The 24,267-nt window shown below is 34.1% G+C and overlaps 1 pseudogene; it reads right to left on the bottom strand.

Moving 5' to 3' along the window:
* Nucleotides 1–14,248: 14,248 nt before the first annotated feature.
* Nucleotides 14,249–24,267, bottom strand: part of LOC124974692 (phosphatidylinositol 3,4,5-trisphosphate-dependent Rac exchanger 1 protein-like) — a 79,801-nt pseudogene continuing 69,782 nt past the window's right edge.

The raw sequence follows: 24,267 nt of genomic DNA on the forward strand, positions 1-24,267 counted from the left end.
TGTTCAAAGTTTTTAAATGGTATTTTTATAAGTGTGATTGTGATACTTCTGCAGTATTGCATCAGAAATAATTGTATCTTTAAAAGTTTGTCAGATTGTTTATTTCTTTTTGCCCTAAGCTTTTGTATTTTTGCAAAATGGAAATTATTGTTTGTTTTGGTGCACTATATCAGCTAATTGGGTCAGTAAAATCTTTTCTTTAATCTGAAGTCAGTTGATTTTGAAAAATACTCTTCTGAAACATTTCTTCAGTATGAAAAAGAACTCCAGATATAAGTTAATACATTAGCTTTATAAAAAATCTTAAAATTATATTTTATTTTGAAAATTTTACCCATAAAACTTCCACTATTCAAAAAATAAACAAACAAAAAACAATAAAAAATTTAACTTTTTTAAGTTTGGATCTGGGATAACCCTTAAAGGTTTTAAGTGTTGGAGGTTTGACTCTCAGCTGTGGAAACTTTAGGAGGCAGGATCTAGTTGGAAATTGTGGATGACTAAAAGTATGCACTTGTAGGACTTGTTTTGACCCTATGTCTTTTCTCTTGCTCTCTCTTTTTCCCAGCTGCCATGAAATGATCAGGTCTGCTCTGCCATGTGCTCTCTCTCCACCAGGATGATCTGCTTTGCCATTGATCCATAGCAATGGGGCCAAGTGACCAGGGTAAAAAACCATGAGCCAAGATAAATCTTTACTCCTGCCAATTTTGTCACAGTGATGGAAAGCTAACTAAAACATAACCAATTAAATTTCTGCAGGAGTGAAAATGTTCACAAAAGATTAATGCATTTAAAAAAATCTAACTTTTCTTTTGTCACTAAAATTTTCCTTTTATTCACTGGATTATTTGTTGGCCAACAGTTTATTAAAACAAATTGATCTTGGTCCCAGGAAGTATCACATTAACTAAAGAAGGCTAGATTCTGAATATTTCTGCATTCAGAATTTCCAGTTCACCTCCTGGTCATGTTAATTAGAAAAAAATCACATCAATTCTCTAATCTTTAGTTTCCTGGTCTGTAGAATAGGGTTGAAGACACCTACTCTTTTTACCTTACAGAGTTGTTTGCAGGATTAAATAACATTGTTATTCCACTATTATGGAAAAAAAATTTTGTAATCAGCAAACTGCTGTCATTAAATATAAGATTTGACACTGATTTGAAATACTTGTTTTTACATACATCTAAAATTGTAATGACTTTATCATCCATTTTTCTACAATGACATTATTTCATTCTTCTTTATGGATGAATAATACTCTATCATGTATGTTTACATTTTCTTCATCCATCTGCTGATGGTCACCTGGACAAATACCATAACATAGCTACTGTTAATAGTGCCACAATAAATAGTACTATAGGTTTTATTATAGTTTTCTGACTTTGATGTACCCTGATAAAGCTGGATCAAATGATAATTCTATTTTTAGTTTTTTATGTAATCTCCATACTATTTTCCATAATGGCTTATCTCTTTACTCTTTTGATGATTTTCTTTGCTGGGTCAAAGCTTTTTAACTTGATGTAACTGCAATTTGTCAATCTTTCCAATTAGTTCCTGAGTTATTGGAGTCCTGTTCATGAAATCATTATGTGTACCTATGTCTTAAAGAGTTTCCCTATGTTTTCCTCTAGATTCAAACTTTGGGTCACACATTAAGGACTTTGATAAAATTTGAGTTGATTTTTGTACAGGATGAGAGAGAGAGAGACATCTGGTTTCAGTCTTCTTGAGGTGTAAGTCCAGTTTTTCCAGTACCATTGCTAAAGAGGCTGTCTTTTTCAACATGTATTTGGCTCTGTTCTTTTTTTTTATTGTAAACAAATGGGATACATGTTGTTATTCTGTACATGGAGTCAAGGCATACCATTTGTGTAATCATAAATTTACATAGGGTAATGTTGTTTGATTCATTCTCTTATTTTTTCCTCCTGCTCCACCCCTCCCACTCCTCTTTCCCTCTATACAGTCCTTCCTTCCTCCATTCTTGCCACCATCCTTAACCCTAAGCCTAAACCTAACTGAACTCCTAATGCTAACCTCTCCCACCCCCATTATTTGTCATCATATGCTTATCAGCGAGATCATTCGTCCTTTAGTTTTTTGAGATTGGCTTATCTCATTTAGCATGATATTCTCCAATTTCATCCATTTGCCTGAAAATGCCATAAGTTTATCATTCTTTATGGCAGAGTAATATTCCATTGTATATATACACCACAGTTTCTTTATCCATTCATCAATTGAAGGACATGTAGGTTGGTTCCACAATCTGGCTATAGTGAATTGAGCAGCAATGAACATTGATGTGGCTGTATCTCTGTAGTATACTGATTTTAAGTATTTTGGATATAGGCCAAGGAGTGGGATAGCTGGGTCAAATGGTGGTTCCATTCCAAGCTTTCTGAGGAATCTCCATAATGCTTTCCAGAGTGACTGTACTAATTTGAAACCCCACCAGCAATGTATGAGTGTACCTTTTTCCCCACATCCTCGCCAACAACTATTGTTGCTTGTGTTCTTGATAATCGCCATTTTAATTGGGGTGAGATGGAATCTTAGGGTAGTTTTGATTTGCATTTCTCATTACTAATGATGGTGAACATTTTTTTTATATATCTGTTGATTGCTTGTACATCTTCTGTGAAGTGTCTGTTAATTTCCTTAGTCCATTTGTTGATTGGATTATTTGTATTCTATATTCTTGAAATTAGCACTCTATCTGAAGTATGAGTGGCAAAAATATTCTCCCATTCTGTAGACTCTCTCTTCACACTACTGATAGTTTCCTTTGCTGAGAGAAAGCTTGTTAGTTTGAATCTATCCCAGTTGTTGATTTTTGCTTTTATTTCTTGTGCTATGGGAGTCCTGTTAAGCAAGTCTGATCCTAAGACAACAAGTTGAAGATTTGGACCTACTTTTTCTTCTACAAGATGCAGGGTCTCTGGTGTGATTCCAAGGTCCTTGATCCATTTTGAGTTGAGTTTTGTGCAGGGTGAGAGATAGGGGTTTAATTTCATTCTGTTGCATCTTGTTTTCCAGGTTTCCCAGCACCATTTGTTGAAGAGGCTATCTTTTCTCCATTGCATATTTTTGGCCCCTTTGTCTAGTATGAGAAAATTGTATTTATTTGGGTTTGTGTCCATGTCCTCTATTCTGTACCATTGATCTACTTTTGGTACCAATACCATGATATTTTTGTTACTATTGCTTTGTAGTAGAGTTGAAGATCTGGTATTGCAATACCCCCTGCTTCGCTCTTTATACTGAGGATTGCTTTAGCTATTCTAGGTTTCTTATTCTTACAGATGAATTTCATAATTGCTTGCTCTATTTCTGTAAGGTATATAATTGGGATTTTAATTGGAATTGCATTAAATCTTTTGGTAGTATGGCCATTTTGACAATATTAATTGTGCCTGTCCAAGAACATGGGAGATCTTTCCATCTTCTAAGATTTTCTTTAATTTCTTTCTTTAGTGTTCTGTAGTTCTCATTGTAGAGGTCTTTCACCTCTTTTGTGAGATTGATTCCCAAGTATTTTATTTTTTTCGATGCTATTGTGAATGGGGTAGTTTTCATAACTTCTCTTTCTGAAGATTCATCACTTATGTATAAAAATGCATTGGATTTATGAGCATTGATCTTGTAACCTGCTACTTTACTGAATTCACTTATGAGTTCTAAAAGTTTTCTGGTGGAATTTCCAGGTTCCTCTAAATATATAATCATGTCATCAGTGAACAGGGATAGTTTGAGTTCTTCTTTTCATATTTGTATCCATTTGATTTCTTGGGTTTGTCTAATTGCTCTCACTAGAGTTTCAAGGACAATATTGAATAGAAGTGGTGAAAGAGGGCCTCCCTGACTTGTTCCAATTTTTAGGGGGAATGCTTTCAGTTTTTCACCATTTAAAATGATATTGGCCATGGGCTTAGTGTAGATGGGCTTTAAAATGTTAAGAAATGTTCCCACTATCCCAATTTTTTCTAGTGTTTTGAGCATGAAGGGATGTTGTATTTTATCAAATGCTTTTTCTGCATCTATCAAAATAATCATGTGATTCTTAACTTTAAGTCTGTTGATATGGTGAATGACATTTATTGATTTCCAGATGTTGAACCAACCTTGCATTCCTAGGATAAAACCCACTTGATCATGGTGCATTATCTTTTTAATATATTTTTGAATGTGATTTGCTAAAATTTTGTTGAGAATTTTTGCATCAATGTTTATTAAGGATATTGGTCTGAAATTTTCTTTCCTCGATGTGTCTCTGTCTGATTTAGGTATCAGGGTGATATTGACTTCATAGAATGAGTTTGGGAGGTTTCCCTCCTCTTCTGTTTCATGGAATACTTTGAGGAGTATTGGAATGAGCTCTTCTTTAAAAGTTTTGTAGAACTCGGATGAGAACCCATCAGGTCCCAGACTTTTCTTTGTTGGTAGGCTTTTGATGACCTCTTCTATTTCATTGCTTGAAATTGATTTATTTAATTTGTGCATATCCTCTTCGTTCAATTTAGGTAATTCTTATGTCTCTAGAAACTTGTTGATGTCTTCAAGGTTTTCTGTGTTGTTGGAATATAGATTTTCAAAATAGCTTCTAATTATGTTTTGTATCTCACTCGTGTCTGTTGTGATATTTCCTCGTTCATTCCAGATTTTAGTAATTTGAGTTTTCTCCCTCTTTCTCTTTGTTAGTGTGGCTAAGGGTTTATCAATTTTATTTATTTTTTCAAAGAACCAACTATTTATTTTGTTAATTTTTCCAATTGTCTTCTTTGTTTCAATTTCATTGAATTTGGCTCTGATTTTAACTATTTCCTGTCTTCTACTACTTTTGTGATGGTCTGCTCTTCTTTTTCTAGGACTTTGAGCTGTAGTGTTAAGTCATTTATTTGTTGATTTCTACTTCTTTTGTTGAATGTGCCCCATGAAATAAATCTTCCTCTAAGTACTGCTTTCATAGTGTCCCAGAGAATTTGATATGATGTGTCTTTGTTCTCGTTTACTTCTAAGAATTTTTTATTTCCCTCCTGATGTCTTCTGTTATCCATTCATCATATAATAGTGTATTATTTAATCTCCAGGTATTGGAGAAGTTTCTGTTTTTTATTCTGTCATTTATTTCTAATTTCAATCCATTATGATATGATAGAATACAAGGGAGTATCTCTATCTTCTTGAATTTGCTAACAGTAGCTTTGTGGCATAAAATATGGTCTATTTTAGGGAAGGATCCATGTGCTGCTGAGAAGAAAGTGTATTCATTCTTTGTTGGATGCTATATTCTATAAATGTCCTTTAAGTCTAAATTGTTGATTGTGTTATTGAGATCTATGGTTTCTTTATTCAATTTTTGTTTGGAAGATCTATCCAGTGGTGAGAGAGGTGTGTTAAAATCGTCTAGTATTATTGTGTTGTGGTCTATTTGATTTCTGGAATTGAGAAGGATTTGTTTGACGTACGTGGATGAGCTAATGTTTGGGGCATAGATATTTATGATTGTTACGTCTTGCTAATTTATGCTCTCTTTAAGCAGTATGTAATGTCCTTCTTTATCCCTTCTGACTAGTTTTGGCTTGAAGTCCACATTATCTGAAATGAGGATGGATACTCAAGCTTTTTTGCTGTGTCCGTGTGCATGATATGTTTTTCCCCATCCTTTCACCTTTAGTCTATGTGTATCTCTTTCTATGAGATGAATCTCTTGCAGGCAGCATATTGTTGGATTTTTCTTTTTAATACAGTCTGCCAGTTTATGTCTTTTGATTGATGAGTTCAGGCCATTAATATTCAGGGTGATTATTGTGATATGATTTGTATTCCCAGTCATTTGACTCATTCATATTTGTTTTTTGACATGATTTGGTATCTCCTTTATTTGGCTGTTCCTTTAGACTAGTTCCTCCTGTTGCTTATTTGCATCATTGTTTTTCATCTCTTCCTCATGGTATGTTTTGCTGAAAATGTTCTATAATGCCAGCTTTCTTTTTGTAAATTCCTTTAGCTTTTGTTTTTCATGGAAGGATCTTATTTCATCATCAAATCTGAAAGTTAGTTTTGCTGGGTATAAGATTCTTGGTTGGCATCCATTTTCTTTCAGGGCTTGGTAAATGTTGTTCCAGGCCCTTCTAGCTTTTAGGGTCTGGATTGAAAAATCTGCTGATATTCTTATTGGTTTCCCCCTGAATGTACTTTGATTCTTTTCTCTCCCAGCCTTTAAAATTCTGTCTTTATTTTGTATGTTAGGTATATTCATAATAATGTGCCTTGGTGTGGGTCTGTTGTAATTTTGTGTATTTGGAGTCCTATAAGTGTCTTGTACTTGGTTTTCCATTTCATTCTTCAGATTTGGGAAATTTTCTGATATTATTTCATTGAATAGATTGTTCATTCCTTTGGTTTGTTTCTCTAAGCCATCCTCAATCCCAATAATTCTTAAATTTGGCCTTTTCGTGATATCCCATAATTCTTGTAGATTTTGTTCATGATTTTGTACCATTTTCTCTCTTTGTTCTACTTTGTTTTCAAGGTTAAATATTTTGTCTTCAGTGTCTGAGGTTCTGTCTTCCAGGTGTTCTATCTTATTGGATATGCTTTCTATGGAGTTCTTAACTTGGTTTACTGGTTCCTTCATTTCTAGGATTTCTGTTTGTTTGCTTTTTTTCAGCATCTCTAACTCTTTATTGAAATGATCTCTTGCTTCCAGTATTTGCTCTTTTAACTGTTGATTGGTGCAATCATTTAATGCCTGCATTTGCTCTTTCATCTCTTCCTTCAATACCTGCATTTCCTCTTTCATCTCCTCATTTGCTTCCCTGATTTTTTAAATTTTGTACATTCTGAACTCCCTTTCTGACATTTCTTCTGCTGTGCTGTCCTTGGGTTTTATTGATATAGCAGGTTTGTTTGGGACATTTTCTTCCCTTATTTTCTCATATTGGTCAGGTATCAGTGGGACTCTGAGATATTGCAGATTTCCTCTATTGGCTTATACGGTCCCTGTAGATTTCCAGTATATCACCTCTCAGCCTTCAGTAGCCTGAAATCTTGGAGGAACTTGATAATGCAGTGCTTCCGAAGAAAGCTGCCCCCAGTCCGCTACTGGTTCCAGAGCCTGGAGTTGGTTCTGTACAGAAAGGCTCTCACCTGGCTGTCTGCTCCGAGAAGCTGCCCATGGAAGGAGTTTGCCACCAGAGGGAGCAGGGCTGCTTGGAGATGTCTCTGGCTGCCCCTGCCCTGGTCCCAGAGGCTGCCTATGGGACGGAGCCCACCACTGGCTTCGGGACTCTAAGCTGGCTCTGTGCAAAAAGCATCCCACTGGGCAGTCTGCTCTGAGAATCTGGCCACGGAATGAGCCTGCTGCTAGAGGGAGAAGAGCTGCCTGGGAAGAATCTAGCTACCCTGCCCTGCTCTGAGAAGCCGCCCCTGTCCAGACCTTCTGCCCAGGCCAAACTTCACCCAGCGGGGCAGACTCACCCCATGGCTCTATGTTAGTCTGAGTTTCTCAGTGCCTCTCCTTCTTGAATCCTGGGTTCTGGAGTGACAGGAGATGCAGTCACCCTCTAGTCCGCCATCTTGGCTCCTTGGTTCTGTTCTTGAGAATCAGTTGACTGTAGCTGCATGGGTTTGGTGCTACATTTTTTATTGTATTCACTTGTTCTACATATCTGTTTTTATGCCAGTACCAAAGCTGTTACTAAGGCACAATAGTACTTTTCAAAATTGGGTATTGTGATACCTCAACGTTATTCTTTTTTGCTCAGAATTGCTTTGGCAATTCAATATTGTTTTTCAGGGCTGGGAAGATAGCTCACTGGGTAGAGTGCTTGCCTTGTAAGCACAAGGCCCTGGGTTTCGATCCCTAGCACCAAAAAGAAAAAAAGGAAAAAAGATTGCTTTTCCTCCCATCTGTATTTTGTCTTTTTTTTTTTTAAAGCTTTGTGAAGAATGTCATATTTATTTTAATCGGGATTGCATTGCATTGAATCTGTAGTCACTTTTGGTAGTATGGCCATTTCTCCCAACCCATGAACATTGGATGTCTTCTTATCTTCTAATATCTTCTTCAATTTCTTTTTCATGTGTTGTATAATTTTTATTGTAGAGGGTCTTTCACTTCCCAGATTTTTATCCTACTACCTTCATGAATTTATCAGTTCTATAAGACTTTTGGTGGACTCATCTGGATTTTCTAAGTTGAAAATAGAACCATGTGCAAATAGGGATAATTTAAATTCCATTTCTATTGCCATATTTCTTTGGTTAAAGTTTTCAGTTCTCAACCAGGTGTGGTGTCATATGCCTGTAATCACAGCAACTCAGGAAACTGAAGCAGGAATATAAGAAGTTTGAAGCCAGATGCAGCAATTTAATGAGACCCTGGCTCAAATAAATATATAAAAAGGGCTGGAGATGTGGCTCAGTAGTCAATAACCCTGGGTTCAATCCCTGGTATCCCTTTAAAATATATATTATAATATATATATATGTATATATAATTATGCATAATATAATTATATATCAAATAACACTGCATATTATATATACATTATATGATATATAACATGTGTTTAAATAAATATACATATAACATTTTTTATATATCACTGGAGATTTAGCTTAGTTGTAAATTACCTTTGGATTCTACCTCCAGTACTGCAAAAAATAAAAATAAACTTTCCAGTTCTGTATTAAATTAAAGTGGTACAGTGGACACACTTGTCTCATTCCTAATTTTAGAGGAAATGCTTTAAATTTCTCCCCTTTCAGAATGATGGTGGCAATGGTTTTGTGATATATAGCTTTTATTATGTTAAGGTACAGTCATAATTTATTGAGGGTTTTATCATGAAGTGATGTTGAATTTTATGGAAGACTTTTTCTGCATCTGTTGAATTGATCATATAATTTTAAAATTTTATTTGTTTATTTATTGGTACTAAGGATTGAAGCCAAGCATCCTTTACCACATCCACATTACTTTTTATTTTTTATTCTGAGACAGAGTCTTGCTAAACTGCTTAGGCTGGTCTTGAACTGGTGTTCTTCCTGCCTCAGCCTCCTGATTTGCTGACATTATAGGAATGCACCACCACACCTGGCTATATTGTGTGTGTGTGTGTGTGTGTGTGTGTGTGTATTTTTAACTGATTTTGGTAGTAGGATGATATTGGCTTTGTAGAATGAGTTTGGAAGAGTGGTTTCTCTTTCAACTTTATAGAATAATTAAAGGAGTATTGGTGGTATTTAACCAATCTTGTACATTCAACTGTGAATTCTTCTAATCCTGGGGCTTTTCTTTGTTAGGAGACTTTATTACTGCTTTAAATTCATTATTTGTTATTGATCTATTTAGACATTTTATATCCTCTTGGTTTAATTTTGGTACGTTATTTGTGTCTAGAAGTTTGTCCATTTCTTGTAGATTTTACAGTTTATTAGTTAGAAGTTTTCCAAATATTCCCTCATGATCCTCTGGATTTCATTGGTATCTATTGTAATATAACTCTTTTCAACTTTAATTTTATTTATTTTTGATGTTCTCTTTATTTTGGTTAATTTGGCTAAGGGTTTGTTAATTTTGTGTATCTTTTCAAAGAGTCAACTGTTTCATTAATCATTTCCTTGTACATTTTATCTCTTTTTTATTTCTGCTGTGATTTCTATTATTTCTTTGTCCTGATTTGGGATTTGTTTTGCTTTTTTTAAAAATACCTTGGAATGCATAATAATTGGGTTAATTATTTGAGGTCTGTCAAGTTTTTTTTTTTTAATGTATGCACTTATAAACCTACCTCTTCTAATTACTTTCTCTGTGTCCCATAGGTTCTGGTGGGTTGTATTTCCATTTTCATTTGAGTTTAGGAATTTTAAATCTCCCCCCTGATTTCTTCAATGACCCACTACTCATTAAGAAGTGTAGTTTTCAATCTCCATGTATTTGTATAACATCTGCAGTTACTCTTGCTGTTGATTTGTAATGTCCTTCTGTTATTATAAGATGTAAGAAAAATTTGAACTTGTTTGTATTTCTTGAGCTTGCTTCCTTGCTGAAAATATGGTATATTTTAGAGAAAAATCTGTATACTGAAGAAAAGAATGTGTTCTCTATATGTGTTAAATGAAACAGTCTGAGATGTTAAGTCCATTTGATCTATACTGTAATTCTAATGTCTCTCAGTTGATTTTGGGGGTGGGGCAGTTCTGGAAGATCTGTCTCTTGGTAACACTAAGATATAGACGTCACTCACCACTACTGAATTGAGACTGGTCTCTCACTATAAGTCCTGAAATATGTTTTATAAAGTTGAATTCGATGACATTGGTACATCTATATTTACAACCATTACATTTTCTTGAGATGGATTATTCATTTTTTCAGAGTATAAGGACCTACTTTGTCTCATAACTGATTTGAGGTCATGACAGCTTTGTTGGATATATGTCTGGTTACTCTTGCTTGTTTAAGATTCCATTTGATGGGAATTGCATTTTCCATACTTTCATTTTCAATTTATGAATAAATGTTTTTGGTAGTGAGGTGTAGTTCTTACAAATAGTAAGCAGATGGACCTTTTTAAAAATCCTATTAGGTAGTCTGTGTCTTTTAATTAGAGAATTTACATCATTTTCATTAAGGGATATATTGAAAGTATATTGAAAGTAATATACTAGTTTCTATCATCATTAGTTTTCTTTTGGTTGTTTTGAGAATTTTGTGTTCATTTCTTTACTTACCTTTAAGTTTTTGTTGATTTACTGATACAATCATGTTTGATTTTTACTTGTTCCTCTTTTGCTTAACTACACTTCTAGTGAGATTAATTCTTCCATATTCTTTTCTGGTTGTGCTGTCTGGTTCCTCATCTGAGTGTAGGACTATGTATGGTTTAGTAGTCATGAATTCTTTTAATTCATGTTTATCTTGGAAAGCCTATCTCTTCTTTGATCTGAAAGATAAGTTTGCTGGATATAATAATTTAGTTTGGCAGTTTTGCTCTTCCAGGTCTTGAAATATATCAGTTCATGCCCTCCTGGATGTTAGAGTTTTTGTTGAGAAATCTCCTATTATTCTGATGGGTTTTCCTTTATAAATTATTTGGTGCTTCTCTCTTGCAGCTTTTAATAGTCATCCTTCTGTATTTTTATTATTTTAATTATAATGTTCATGGAGAGGTTCTTTTTCTGGTCATTTCTATTTGGCACTCCATTATCATTTCAAGATTGTGAAATTTTCTGGTGTTACTTCACTGATTAAATTTTGTATGACTTTAACCTGTATCTTTATTCCTTCCTCTAGAATGATGAGTCTCTTTTTTATAGGTACATTTTTGTGTGTGTTGTGCTGGGGATTGAATCCAGGGCCTTGTGCTTGTGAGGCAAGCACTCTACCAACTGAGCTATATCCCCAGCCCCAAGTCTTTTTTTAAGCTAATTTTTAAAATTTGTTCTAATTTGTTGTACATGACTGTAAAAGGCATTTACACATTTTGATAGATCATACATAAATGGAGGTAATCTCTCATTTTTCTGATTGTACATATTGCAGGATCACATCAGTTATGTAATCATACATGCACATGAGGTAATAATGTCTGTTTCACTCTACTATAATTCTTTCCTCCATACCCCTTCCCCTCCCTTCACTCCCCTCTACCTAATATAGAGCAACTAATCTTTTCTATCCCTCCCTGCTTATGATGAATTAGCTTCTGTGTATCAGAGAAAGTATTCAGTCTTTGGTTCTTTGGGTTTGACTTATTTTACTTAGCATGATTTTCTACAACTCCATCCATTTACCAATAAATGCCATATGGGTCTTAAGCTTGATCTTTTTAACATTGTTCCAGAGTTTTAATATCAATATACAGTTTATAGTTTCTTGATAACCCTTCCTTATTAATAAGTGCAAATATTCTAGTTCATCCACCCTGTCTTCAAGCTCTGAAAATTTGTTTTATGCTTGATCTAGTCTATTGGTGAGACTTGGAACTGGAGGTTTTATTTTGACTTAGTGAGTGTTTTATTTCTAAGATTTCTGTTTGTTTTTTCCCCCAGAATCTCTCCTTATTAAATTGCTCTTTTAAATTGCATTGTCTGCCTTAATTTATCAATCTGCTTATTTGTATTTTCTTTGAATTCATGTAATCATTTCTTAAAACACTTTAATTGTAGATGGACAAAATACCTTTATTTTATTTATTTACCTTCTGTGGTACTGAGGATTGAATGCAGTGCCTCACATGTGTGAGGCAAGTGTTCTACCACTGAGCTATGTACAACACCAGCTCTCATTTGATCATTTTAATAATCAGTTATTAAACTTCTTTGTTCCCGCATTTCATCTCCATTGGTACTTATGGTTTTGGTTCCTGGGGAGTTATGAACTTTAGGAGTTGTGTTGCTTTGTTTTATATTTTTGTTTCTGTGTTGAGACTTTCTCATCTGTTGAACTGGTGATCTCTTCCAGTATTATGTGAGGGTCTTCTCAGTGAGTAGCCTTCTTTTTTACACATTTTGTGCTGGGATATTGGTTTGTTTTGTAGTGCTGAGATTCATTGCAAATGGAGTTTATGCTGTAGTTTCCCTGAAGTTCCTTAGACTGTGTTTGGTGGATTTTGACTCTGAGTACTTTGTGAGAACCCAAGGGATTTGCTTTCTTTGTAGGCCTTCTGTGAGTGGAGTTCCTCTGCTAGTTCATGCAAGTATGATATAGACAGTGGAATATACAGAGTATACTTTACAAGGCTGTGTCTCCAGCACTTGTTAGCACTGTGCAGTGTAAGAGGATTTTGGTGCAGCCCATTCTAGGGCCTCTTACTAGCTCCATGGTCACAACAGTTGTGTTATTTCTCTGTTGTTGCTCAGGGACTGTAGTAGTCTTCAGACCACCCCTGTCATCTGTGCATACTTGCAGCTAGATTGTCTGCTGGGTGCTTTTCTCTACCCTATTTTTAAGTTGAAGGATCCATCAAAGTTTGAGCAAGACTCAGTCCTGGATAGACTAAGGTAAAAGTTCTCTCATCTGGGTCAGGGCCAAAGCTCAGTGTCATAACATCTATTCATTGCCTTCCAGGTGCTGGTCTTAATCCATAGTACTGGTTTGAGAGTAGAAGATGACCACCAGTAACAACAAACAACTTGAAAGCAAATCACATATCAAAATACAATAAAAATATATAAAAAAGAACCTCTGTAACCCCACTAACCAGAGAGAAGAAAGGAATACTCATAATATAGAATAGATTAAAAATTGGACCTTAATGAAAATAAAATTAATACTGAAATAACTGGGCACATTGACTCACACCTATAACCCATCTACTCTGGAGGCTGAGGCAGGACTATTTCAAGTTAGATGTTAGCCTGGGTATTTAACGATATCCTGTATTTATCTATTTATTTATTTATTTATTTATTTATTTATTGTTGTTGTAGATGGAGAGAATGTCTTTATTTTATGTGGTTCTAAGGATCAAATCCATTGCCTCACACATGCTATGCAAGTGCTCTGTCACTTAGTTAAAGTCCCAACCCTGATATTCTGTCTTAAAAGTAAAAAATAAAAAAAGACTTGTAGCTCAGTGGACGAGCAACCCTGGGTTTAATTCTCAGTATTGTGCAAAAAAAAAAAAAAAAAAAGATACTGAGTAATTTTTTTTAGTATTTCTTTTTTAATTTATTTTTATTGTAAACAAATGGGATACATGTTGTTTCTGTTTGTACATGGAGTAACAGCATACCATTTGCATAATCATACATTCACATAGGATAATGAGGTTTGATTCATTCTGTTATTTTTTCCTTCCCCCCACCCCACCCACCCCTTGGATAAAATGTTAAAGGGAGGAAAAAGAAGAAAGAAGAAAAATGAAAAGAAAGAAAAAGGAATAAAAATAAGAAAGTAGAGACAAGAGCAAAAGTCCAATTAAATATTAAAACATTTAATAAAATTGGATAAAAGTATTAAAAAATGGAAACAAAACAACAAAGAACAAAATTAATATGAAAGAAAAAAATCAAAGAATGTGGTATTTCTCCTTGCCAAGATATTTAAGATACAAACACTTCTTTCCAAGACCTCACATTTTTGTCATTTGCCAGGTATGGGGATGTTGTGGGTGCTGGTGGCAGTATGATGTGTTCCTTTTCAGCTCCAGCTCAGGCAGGCCAAACCACTTCCAGCAGTGCATGGATGGAGCTCAACCTCTCCTTGCCCACAAGCCTAGGCTAATGCAAAGTTATCAGCAGCAGGGCTACATTCATGACCAAGGTTTCTGATTTTGCATCAGGAATGGGGTTGTTGTGACAGTTGGAGCCATCCACCAGCCTCTCAGCCTCCAAGCCTGTGAACCAGTCTGGTTTGCTCACCCTTGGTCCCAAGATTTTCAGTCTGTACTCTTGGGCCAGTGGCAAATATTCAAACTGTAGTGGTTTGTCATCTGTCTCTGTGTGAAAGAAGTGACCAAATCAGTGGGATCTGCACTGGGGTAGGGAGACTCCTGAATGAAGAGATTTTCCAGTTCAAGCCATGGTGCTTCTGGACCCAGCCCTCTTGTAAGACAACACAGAGCTGCTGTCCCTCCTTTTCATGAAATCCAACCATACATTTTATGTAGAAGTGTCTTCTTGCTTCTCTCTGCCTCATAGATCATATTTTCCATTGCCTAGAGTCCTCAGCAGTCCCTTTCTGGGCCCAAACTGACTCTCAGAGTGAACACCTGCTGGAACAGAGAAGAGGAGAGGACATTGGATCTTGGAGATATAAAAAAAGTGCAGGTGTTTTTGATCTCTATTGCAATAAACTCAGACAGTGGGACCCATCTTCAGATAGCTCCTCATTATGGCATTGATGAATTTTCTGCAAAGTGTAGAGAGTTTCTTCTCTATTGATAACTTGCTATGTAGATCCCAAGTCTCTTTTTATTCTAAAGCACAATATTTTGAGGATTTGCCTGATCGCTGGTTCCCTGTGTTTGCACTCTCATACTTTTCTATGGTCCCTACCTCAACATGCAGCTGCATACCTTCCATTTTGGTTCAGTCTCATCGAGCAGTAGGTAAGCCTTGAGTGCCTCTAATCTGTCATCTTCAGGAGTTCTTGAAATAATGTAAAACTATTAAGATATGTGCATATACAAAATGAAAATGTTGAAATAAACAATTGTGCTTAAATATATCTTCTATATTATTAACATAACTATATTTGGGAGGTTGAATATTTTAAATAAGTTGCCTCTTTTTCTCCTTAAATGAGTTGATTCATGTAAAGCACTTTGAACATTGCTGGATACATAGTAAAATACTCAGATATTAACTGTTATTATTATTGATAGTACTCTTTCATTTGTCATTCACAAAATAATAAAGTCAAGAACAGGACATGAGGTAGATTGAATGTAGAATAAGAAATGTAGAAATACTTTAATAATTATAGCTTCATAGAAATTATGTTCTTATGTTTAACTGATATTTTAATTGTTTTATGTTTATATGAGTGATGTTGGTAAAATTCCAAGTTATAATTTGAAATTTTCAAATTATGAAGGTTTTCACACCATTGGAAATTTTTCACAGTCTGTGTCTACAATCTATCTAGAAGTATGCTGTCCAGTCCAGTAGACAGCATACAGATGACATGTAGCTATTGAGAACTTGAAATGGGGTTGGTCTGAATTGAGATACTGTAAGTCTAAAATACACATTGTATTTCAAAGACTTAGCATGGGTAAAAGAAAGTAAAATGTCTTCATAATAATTCTAAAACTGTCAATAATTAACAAACATTTATCTTACAACTAAAACATGTAGAGACATATGTAAATTCTATATATTTCCATAATTATTTCACAAATACACCTTCTTCTCAATTCTTAGTGTCTACACTTTTAAAATGGAGAAGAAATGAGTCTTTTTGCTGCTTCTTTATCTTAACCACATTTGGCATTCTTTATGTTGACTTAAGTTACATCAATAATTCTACAGTTACAATGTTCTAATGTATTTTGTTCCTGCATTCTTTGAAATTTTCTACACTTGTAAAACCTCAAGTTAAAGACTTTGACCATAACAAAAGTTTCTGCACTATTGCCTGAGCCTCCCATTTTCTATGGGGTTGGAGTGCATTGGATTCAGGTGTAGAGATGGACCTATCTTGCATCCCAGGACCCAAAACATGGGAAACAACTGAGTAAAAATCTGGTCATGAGAACTTGCATATGCCTATTTCAGCTGAGTGGTCAGATACTCATAGAACCAGCATCTCTACTATAAAAAAGCAGGTGTTTTCCCATAAATGGGTCTTATATTCCCTCAAAAAAAAAAAAAAAACCCTGTTGTAGACTTATGAAGTAAACTATCACTCAAGGGTTCTGAAGTTCTTGATCTATAAGAATCTCATTTGGAATGTCCTGTATTTCAATTACTCCTCTGGCAGGAATACAATCAAGTTACATAGACAGTGACTACTCAGATATGTATGTCAAAGATACAAATGTTCCATGCCCTGTTTTCTTTTCCACATAATTGCAAATTCTCCCATATCTTGTTTTAGAAAAGTAAATTCTATATTTGAAAACATTTCATAAAACCACACTTCCTGAATTTCTTGCTAAATCTTTGAGGCTATTATATAGAAGCTTTGGTCAAAAAGGTCTAAATTGTGCTTCAAATTGCAAGAATATCATTTGTTCAAAAATAAACAATCAAAAGTGACTCAAATTAGAAGTACACTTAAATGAATCCCATCTTACCATCATGTAATTCTGTTTTACTCCTATATCTAATAGACAGTGTTTTCAGAAAAGGAGATGATTTTTGTAAAACTTGTGATCAGTTTTATTTTTCTCATTGATGAATTTCTACTTTTTAAGAATATTTTGAAATGGTACTTCTGTTTTTCAATAATTTTTATTTAAATGGGTTTTGCATAAATATAAGATTAACTCTTTAAACTTAAATTTGAATAAAATTGTTTTGGACTCTCAAACCTTTGAGGCTAACCTGAAATTTAATCCATAGAATCTCATCTCAAATGAAGTTTAGAATTTTGATGACCTGGGTTTTGGTTTTGAAAAGTAGAAATATTTCAGTTAATTCCTGCAAGGTAGTATATGTAATTCAGAAGCAGATCCCACATTATTCTTGGTTAGAATGATTGTTGTATTTTCTAATTTTTTTCTTGGGTATGTGGGAGAGTTCAATGAGATGTAATGATTATTTATCTGTCAAATGAAGTTTTGAGAATTAATGATGATTTTTCTCCAAGTTAGCTCATTAGTATGATTTCCACTGAGATTTAAAAACAGCAGTTGTCACTATCGCATGATTTTTTTGTACTGGGGATGGAACCCAGGATCTCCTCACTGATCAACTACATGTAGTTCTTTTTCTTTTTCTTTTTTTTATTTTGAGGCATGTTCTTACTAAGATGCTTAGGCTGACCTCAAACTTGCAGTTCGCCTACTTAGGCATGTGCCATCATGCTCACTTACTACCCACGTTTTAATGAACAGAGATAGCCCCTTCTAAATCTTACTGTTTGAATAGTTGCTACAAATAAATTTACTTCAGAATTATGAAAACTCAGTAACTGTACCCAAGAAAAGGTCACACTGTAATGAGACATAACTGAATCAAAGTATGTATGTAGATTTCTACCAAAAGATGTAATAAAATACAGGAATATTTTGTACACTCTATCTTCCTTCCTATTAACACTTTTAAAACACTGTAATAAATTGACAAGAGTACAAAGAAGTTCTTAAAGTTTTCTAAGGATCTCAATTAGAGTTTATTGGTCTTGTTCCCATTTATTTTGATCATATGACACATAGTAATTGTTCAGTTATGGCATCTTCTATGGCTGAAGCCATACGTGACAGAGGATGTGTACAAAAAGCTGGGGGTCTGTGCCTGCCCCGGGGGATGCTCATAAGCAGGTTATGGATGCCCAAATAATCAGCTAACTATATTAATTAGCTAACACATGTTCTCTTAGCAATGTACACATTATATACATTACAGGTTATATGTTGCCTTCTATAGGGCAAATACAGGTTACTGATTTGGTGTCCTAGCAAATTGAAATTGCCTATTTGCAGATTTTTGCCTCTCTCCATGTTTGAAACAGAAATTTACAAGACTATAACCAAAGATAGGTATGGTGTTCCAGCTTTTGAACATGGACATAAGATTGTAAGTTTGATTTTTAAAATCATATAAAAGCAATAGAGAGACTGAGCTGAGAGAGAAAGAGAGAATGAGGGTGGGGTAATTGGCCTAAACCAACTCACTAAGACTTGGCACAAATTTGTTTACTTCAAGTTTTTTATGACCAAAGACCAAACAGTAAACCTCTTTGTCATTTTATAGTCTTATTTTGATACATCAACTCTGCAAGTGGTCTGAGTGGAACAGGGTGTCTATGAAAGGAAAACATACTGTGAAAATATTACTTAATTTACATCATCTGTGGGGTCTTCTCCAGTTGCCCAAGACTTTGACATCACCTAGAATGCTTTTTTTTTCTTTTCTTTTTTGCTGAAATATTTGAGAGCTCTTCTATGGGGCATAAAGGTGAAACATTAAGTACCTTGATGCAAACTGTGTCTCAGTACCGGTGGAACATGATGTACTCAGATTAAAGAGATTTTGTTTTATACACTTCTTTATCCTAAGAACATCAAACATTGCCTCCCATGTTTGAATAAATACATATAGAAATGATTGATATTACCAGATTATGAATCTCAAATATATCTTAGTGTCTTTCCTTGAACTTTCTTTGTGAGGGGGAGAAATACTTAGGATAGTTTGTTGCTAGATATGTTGCACCAGTTTACTGTATTTTATGCAAAAACAGGGGTTCAGCTCCAAAAGATTGTCTTTTATTTTCCTCACCATAAGCCACATTGAATTATCCCAATATATTTCTGAAAAAAATATAACCACACATTCCATTTGCACCAATCATTGAAGACTTAGCAGAAATCTGTGTACTTCAGAGAACAAAGGAATTAACTTTTTAACAAAATTTTTTTTAAATTGCTCCAGCACATAATTTCAATGAGAATGATTAATTAAAATATTCTTTTATCTGTTTCAGAATTTTTTATGTCATATTCCTAGAAGCATTTTTTATATCTAATCTCCATTTTTAATTGGTCAGTGCTGTGAATCAAGGGGACTATGAAGATAAAATTAATACAAACCAAAGGTAATTATTCTAACTGATAATTCTCCAAAATATTTCTAATATACATTTCATATGTGTCTTGTATTTAATTGCATATTTATATTTGTTTAATAGAATAAAATATAAATATAAAAAATGACAAATATTCAAAACATCCTCATGGACCTGTGTAAAAAGTGTTTTTTTTATATATTTATGAAAATATTTATTTTTCAAAATACAGAATAGCTTATCAACATACTGAATATTTTTCCAGAATATAAACAGTTCATTCTAGCAGAGTTAGCCAATTGTATATTGATAGAAGCATAGGCCTTCATAGCACCGATTTCATATAAGCTCAAATGGATATCCACAGAGCAAAAAGGTCTATTGAAATTAGAACCCAAAGGGCAAATTTTACTGCTTCTGTCATTGGTGTTAACTTTCTCCCTCTTCTTATTAATGGCATTCTTGAAATACACAGAAGATACCTTCTGTGTATCTGAATGTAATTTGAACTGACCCCCTTTAGTACACTAGCATATATTCTAGGCCAATGTCAAGCTTATCATCTTAATATAGGTGAATGTTAGCTAAACAGAAGAATTCTCATGTATTTCATTCAATAACTGAAGTAGTGCAGAAAAAGATTTATTCCACAGTATTTTTTTTCCAAAAGCCAAAACCAAACCACTTTTGTAATAAAAGGAAACAAAAATTCCATGTAATTAAATGCTATTTGGGTGAAAGTGCATTATACGGCATATACTATTTATTTGCTTTACATAAGTTTGCATATAGTTAATATAAACTCTCATATTTGAATTTTAATTAATAACATATATGTAATAATTGAATCTAAATGGAATGGAATGAAGATTTTAAAAGGTCCCAAGGATCATATTGTTTCATTTCATCATTGTCATTTTAATACATTAGTGCTTTTCTTTATTCATTTGACTAAGCCAGGTTTAGAGGTAAAATCCACACCAAAGCATATATAGTATAGCTGAAAATACTAAATAGTATAGTCTTCAGTATGTCAGAAGTAGCAATTGTGATTAAACAAAAAATAGTTCAACTCATGAATGATGATATTACAAAATATTTTAGAAGGTTTATATGTTGTTTGCACTGTAATAAAATTGATCTGGATAATGAGTAAAGTATGCTCAACTAAGAATAAATGCAATTTACAGTTAACACTGGATTGTTTTGGAGTACTACTTTTTTATTGTAAATAAATGGGGTACAACTTGTTTCTCTGTACATGAAGTAGAGGCATTCTATTTGTGGGAGAAAGGCAAGAATGAAGGAAGGAGAAACTGAATAGAGGAAAAATAGGGGTGGGGGGGAAGAAACAATAACACAATGAATCAAACACCATTACCCTATGTAATGTATGATTACACAAATGGAATACTACTTTTGTCTTCACATTTTATATCAGGAACATATGTTCACAGTCTACCAGCTATACTTTTGATTTACTAAGAAATGATAGTATTTTAATCCTGGTTCACCAACTCCTTCCCCCCCCCCTTTTTGTGGAATACTAGCAATTGAACTTAGGGACAATTCATGACAGAGCACACTGATTTTCATGTTCAACGTGTAAGTTCTCCCTGGGGAGAAAATGTAGTGCCATATCACAAGAGAGAGAATGTTCTGGCTATCTTGAAGAAATAAATTGGGTTTTGTAATAGAATGTCTTCTGTGAAGATGCTGGGTAAGTGGTTTTCTAGTGTACCTAGGTGAAGAGATTCTCATACATAGGTCAGTGTTGTCTTGGGTTGTTATTCCCTCATTGGAAGGCCTGCTAAAAGATCAGAGCATGTTAAAACACAGTTGGTTTAATAATTGGATTTCATGAAGTTACAATCTTTAAGAAGCATTTTGGGACTGGGGAGATAGCTCAGCTGATAGAGTGCTTGCCTTGAAAGCACAAGTCCCTGAGTTCGATCCCCACCGCAAAAAAAAAAAAAAAAAAAAGCATTTTGTATGGTATGCTAAGGTGATTTGAACATATCTTTTGAATAAAACTTTACAAAAAAGCTTTATAAATATGATAAAACTGTAGTGGTTGAAACTGCAGTAGAAATACAGAGAAAAACTGTAAAATTTCTTTCACTTCTTTCTCTTAGTAGAACCCATGATGGAACAGAATTCTAGTATACTATGAAAGTGTTTGAACACAATAAGCATTATTTGCGTGATAATTAATCTGAAGACATACAACAACAAAAACATGAATTTTTGTACTATCAATTTCTGTTTATGATATCTTTGGTCAATTATTCCATGCCATCAAACATCAGTATCTTCATGCATGCCAATTGTTGTAGCAGTATAATTCAGAATAACCAAGTTATAGAACCATCAATGTGCCTGCCAATATATAAATGGATAAAGAATGTGAGGTGTGTGTGTGTGTATATATATATGGAGTTTTGTGCAGTCATAAGGAAGCATGGAATTTCATTTTTTGTTTGTAAATGACTTGAGTTGGAGAACATCATGCTGAGTTAAATAAGCCTGACTCAGAAAGTCAGGTGTTTAATGCTTTCTCTCATATGCTGATGTTGGACAGGAAAGAAACAATGGTGGTGACTCTCATGAAAATATTAGGGAGATCAATAAAGTAAAGAAAAGGGATAGAGAGGAACAGGGCATGGGGGTACAAAAGAAAGTATGGGCAATAAAACCTAACAAATTATGCTGTGTTCACATAGGAATATGTGAGATTAATCTTGCTTATATACACATAACAAATTTCTTGATAAATAATTTTGTTCAGTGTACTGAACAGAAATATTTCAGTTACAATAAGTGACAGTGTTTTTAGAGCTCTTGAAAACATGACAAAAGTTTGATTACAATGTATTAGCAATTTAAAATGCTTACTATCTTCTGGACATTGTGTGAAGAATATCATATGCATCATCCTATATAATCATCTCCTTGCTGGCAATGTCACTCTTGAATTATCCAGAATGTGTATAGTGATCTGTGTAATGTAAAACCAAATGTTCCTCTGAAGTATTGCCATGCATTCCAGTGCTAAGGCTTAGAATATAGAAAGTTATCATACATAGAGCATAACACAAAATTGATGTAATTTCATGTTATTGTTTTGATCTTGTTTATTAAATGTGAATAATTGATGATGAAAGATATACTTAAAATAAATTCACTACTAAAACATCAAAATGAAGTATCAATGTAAAATACTTATTTTAGTAAACTAAAAGTAGTTAGATAGCAACTAATTACAGCAGTTTTAAACTTTATTAGAAGCTCTTATTGAATAACCTGGGACATGTCTTAGCTACCTTGATAAATAATTTCTTTTTTTATGATGCTGGGGATTGAACCCAGGACCTTGTACTTGAAAGGCAAGCACTCTATCAATTGAGCTATCTCCCTGGCCCTTGATAAATAAATTTTGTGTGCTGCTGTTATAGAAGACATTTTTGTTTTCAGCCCTAAAAATTACTGTAATGTGTATATATTTAGAACACTTTGTTTTACATGCCTGCAACATGTAGTAAGGAAGAGTAAAGGTTTATGAAGTGATGCTCAGGGTTAAGGATAGAAGGTGACTTAATCTTTACAGAGTAAAAAATTGCCAGGATTAAAATATATGAGGACTATATGAGGAGGATGCATTTACTTGGAGAACAGGAGAGCAAAATTTACACTGTGGCCAGATCTCTAGAGTTTAGTATTTCTAGTTAGTAAATTCATCTTTGCATTTATTTCTGTGTTTCTAATTCTATTTATTCTTCCTTCTGATTATTGTCTGTGGACGCCAGTCTCAGAGATTGAGGAATAAATCAAACATACCAGTCCAAGTGCTCTTGAGTCACTCTTATTATATAATTATTAAAACCATATAATATCTCTTTCAGATGGATAAGCTGAATGATAGTAAGAGTGATGCTGCATATATATAGAGCTTTCTTCCAAATGTGTAAATAATATTTGCCACTAAGTTTTAAGTATTTGATCCTTAAAATCCCTTTGTATAGATAGGGTAAATTCTTCAAATCATGGAGTTGAGGCCAAAAGAGAACAAGGATTTCCTAAAGTTAAATGAATATTGTTAGCATTGTGTAAAATTAGAATACCTTTAAATGTTTTTAGATAAATACTAGAGTCAACTATGATGCAAATTTATCTGTAAAATCATTCCAAAAAATAATTTAAAGTTTTATTTATCTTCTCTACTTTCTCCATTCCCCATAAAAGTTTTTAGAAAGAGCTACTGCATTATTTAGTTGTCTCCAACTGTAAGAGTAAATCAGGGATTAATTCTGATATCAAAAAACTTTTTATAGCAAAAAATCCCAGGAATAAACTGCAGTCCATTTCAGTTTGTAGCAAAAATGGTCTTGGAAATTTGCAGGCTGAAGTCTACATTTAGATTTTTCTCTTCGTTCAGCATAAATATCCCTATGGAATACAGATGAGCATCTTCAAGACACTGCACTCTTGACTCAGAGATGAAAGGACTGTGCCACCACTTCCAACCTTCAAGATCTTTCCTCATGGAAGAAGTATCCCAAAAGCTGCAGCAACAATTTATCCTGAAACCAAGCCTCCTGGCTGTGTTCCCAGAAACCAAGCGATAAGTTTGCTTTTCCTCTTTGATAGAACCTTCTTTCAGCAAATATGTTCATTTCATGAGCATAAATTTTGTACAAAGCCAAAGATCCAACTTCCAGTCAGATGAATCATTTTTCTTTCAAATTTGCCAGTAAGTGTTTTTTATAAAAGGATAGAGCTTTAGTGGATTGTTTTACAAATCAGCATTAGGTGTGGCTCTCTATAAGAAGCAACAATTAGCAATACAGTAGCAATACTTTTCCTTCTTCAGCTATTTTCCCATTTTATGTCTTTCCTAGAGCAGGTAAAAGGCAAAGACAATGCTGTAGGTGCTTCAGGGCTTTTCTGGTTCTCTAATACACTCCACTGTGTGTTCCCTCACATGGTCCCATTGGAAAAAGGAGGTTGTCAGTGATGAGTTGTTATGCCACCTACAATTCCCCTCAGTACTTGACAAAGATTT

This window comes from Sciurus carolinensis, unplaced genomic scaffold (genome assembly GCF_902686445.1).
Source record: "Sciurus carolinensis unplaced genomic scaffold, mSciCar1.2, whole genome shotgun sequence".
In the NCBI taxonomy this organism is placed as follows: domain Eukaryota; kingdom Metazoa; phylum Chordata; class Mammalia; order Rodentia; family Sciuridae; genus Sciurus; species Sciurus carolinensis.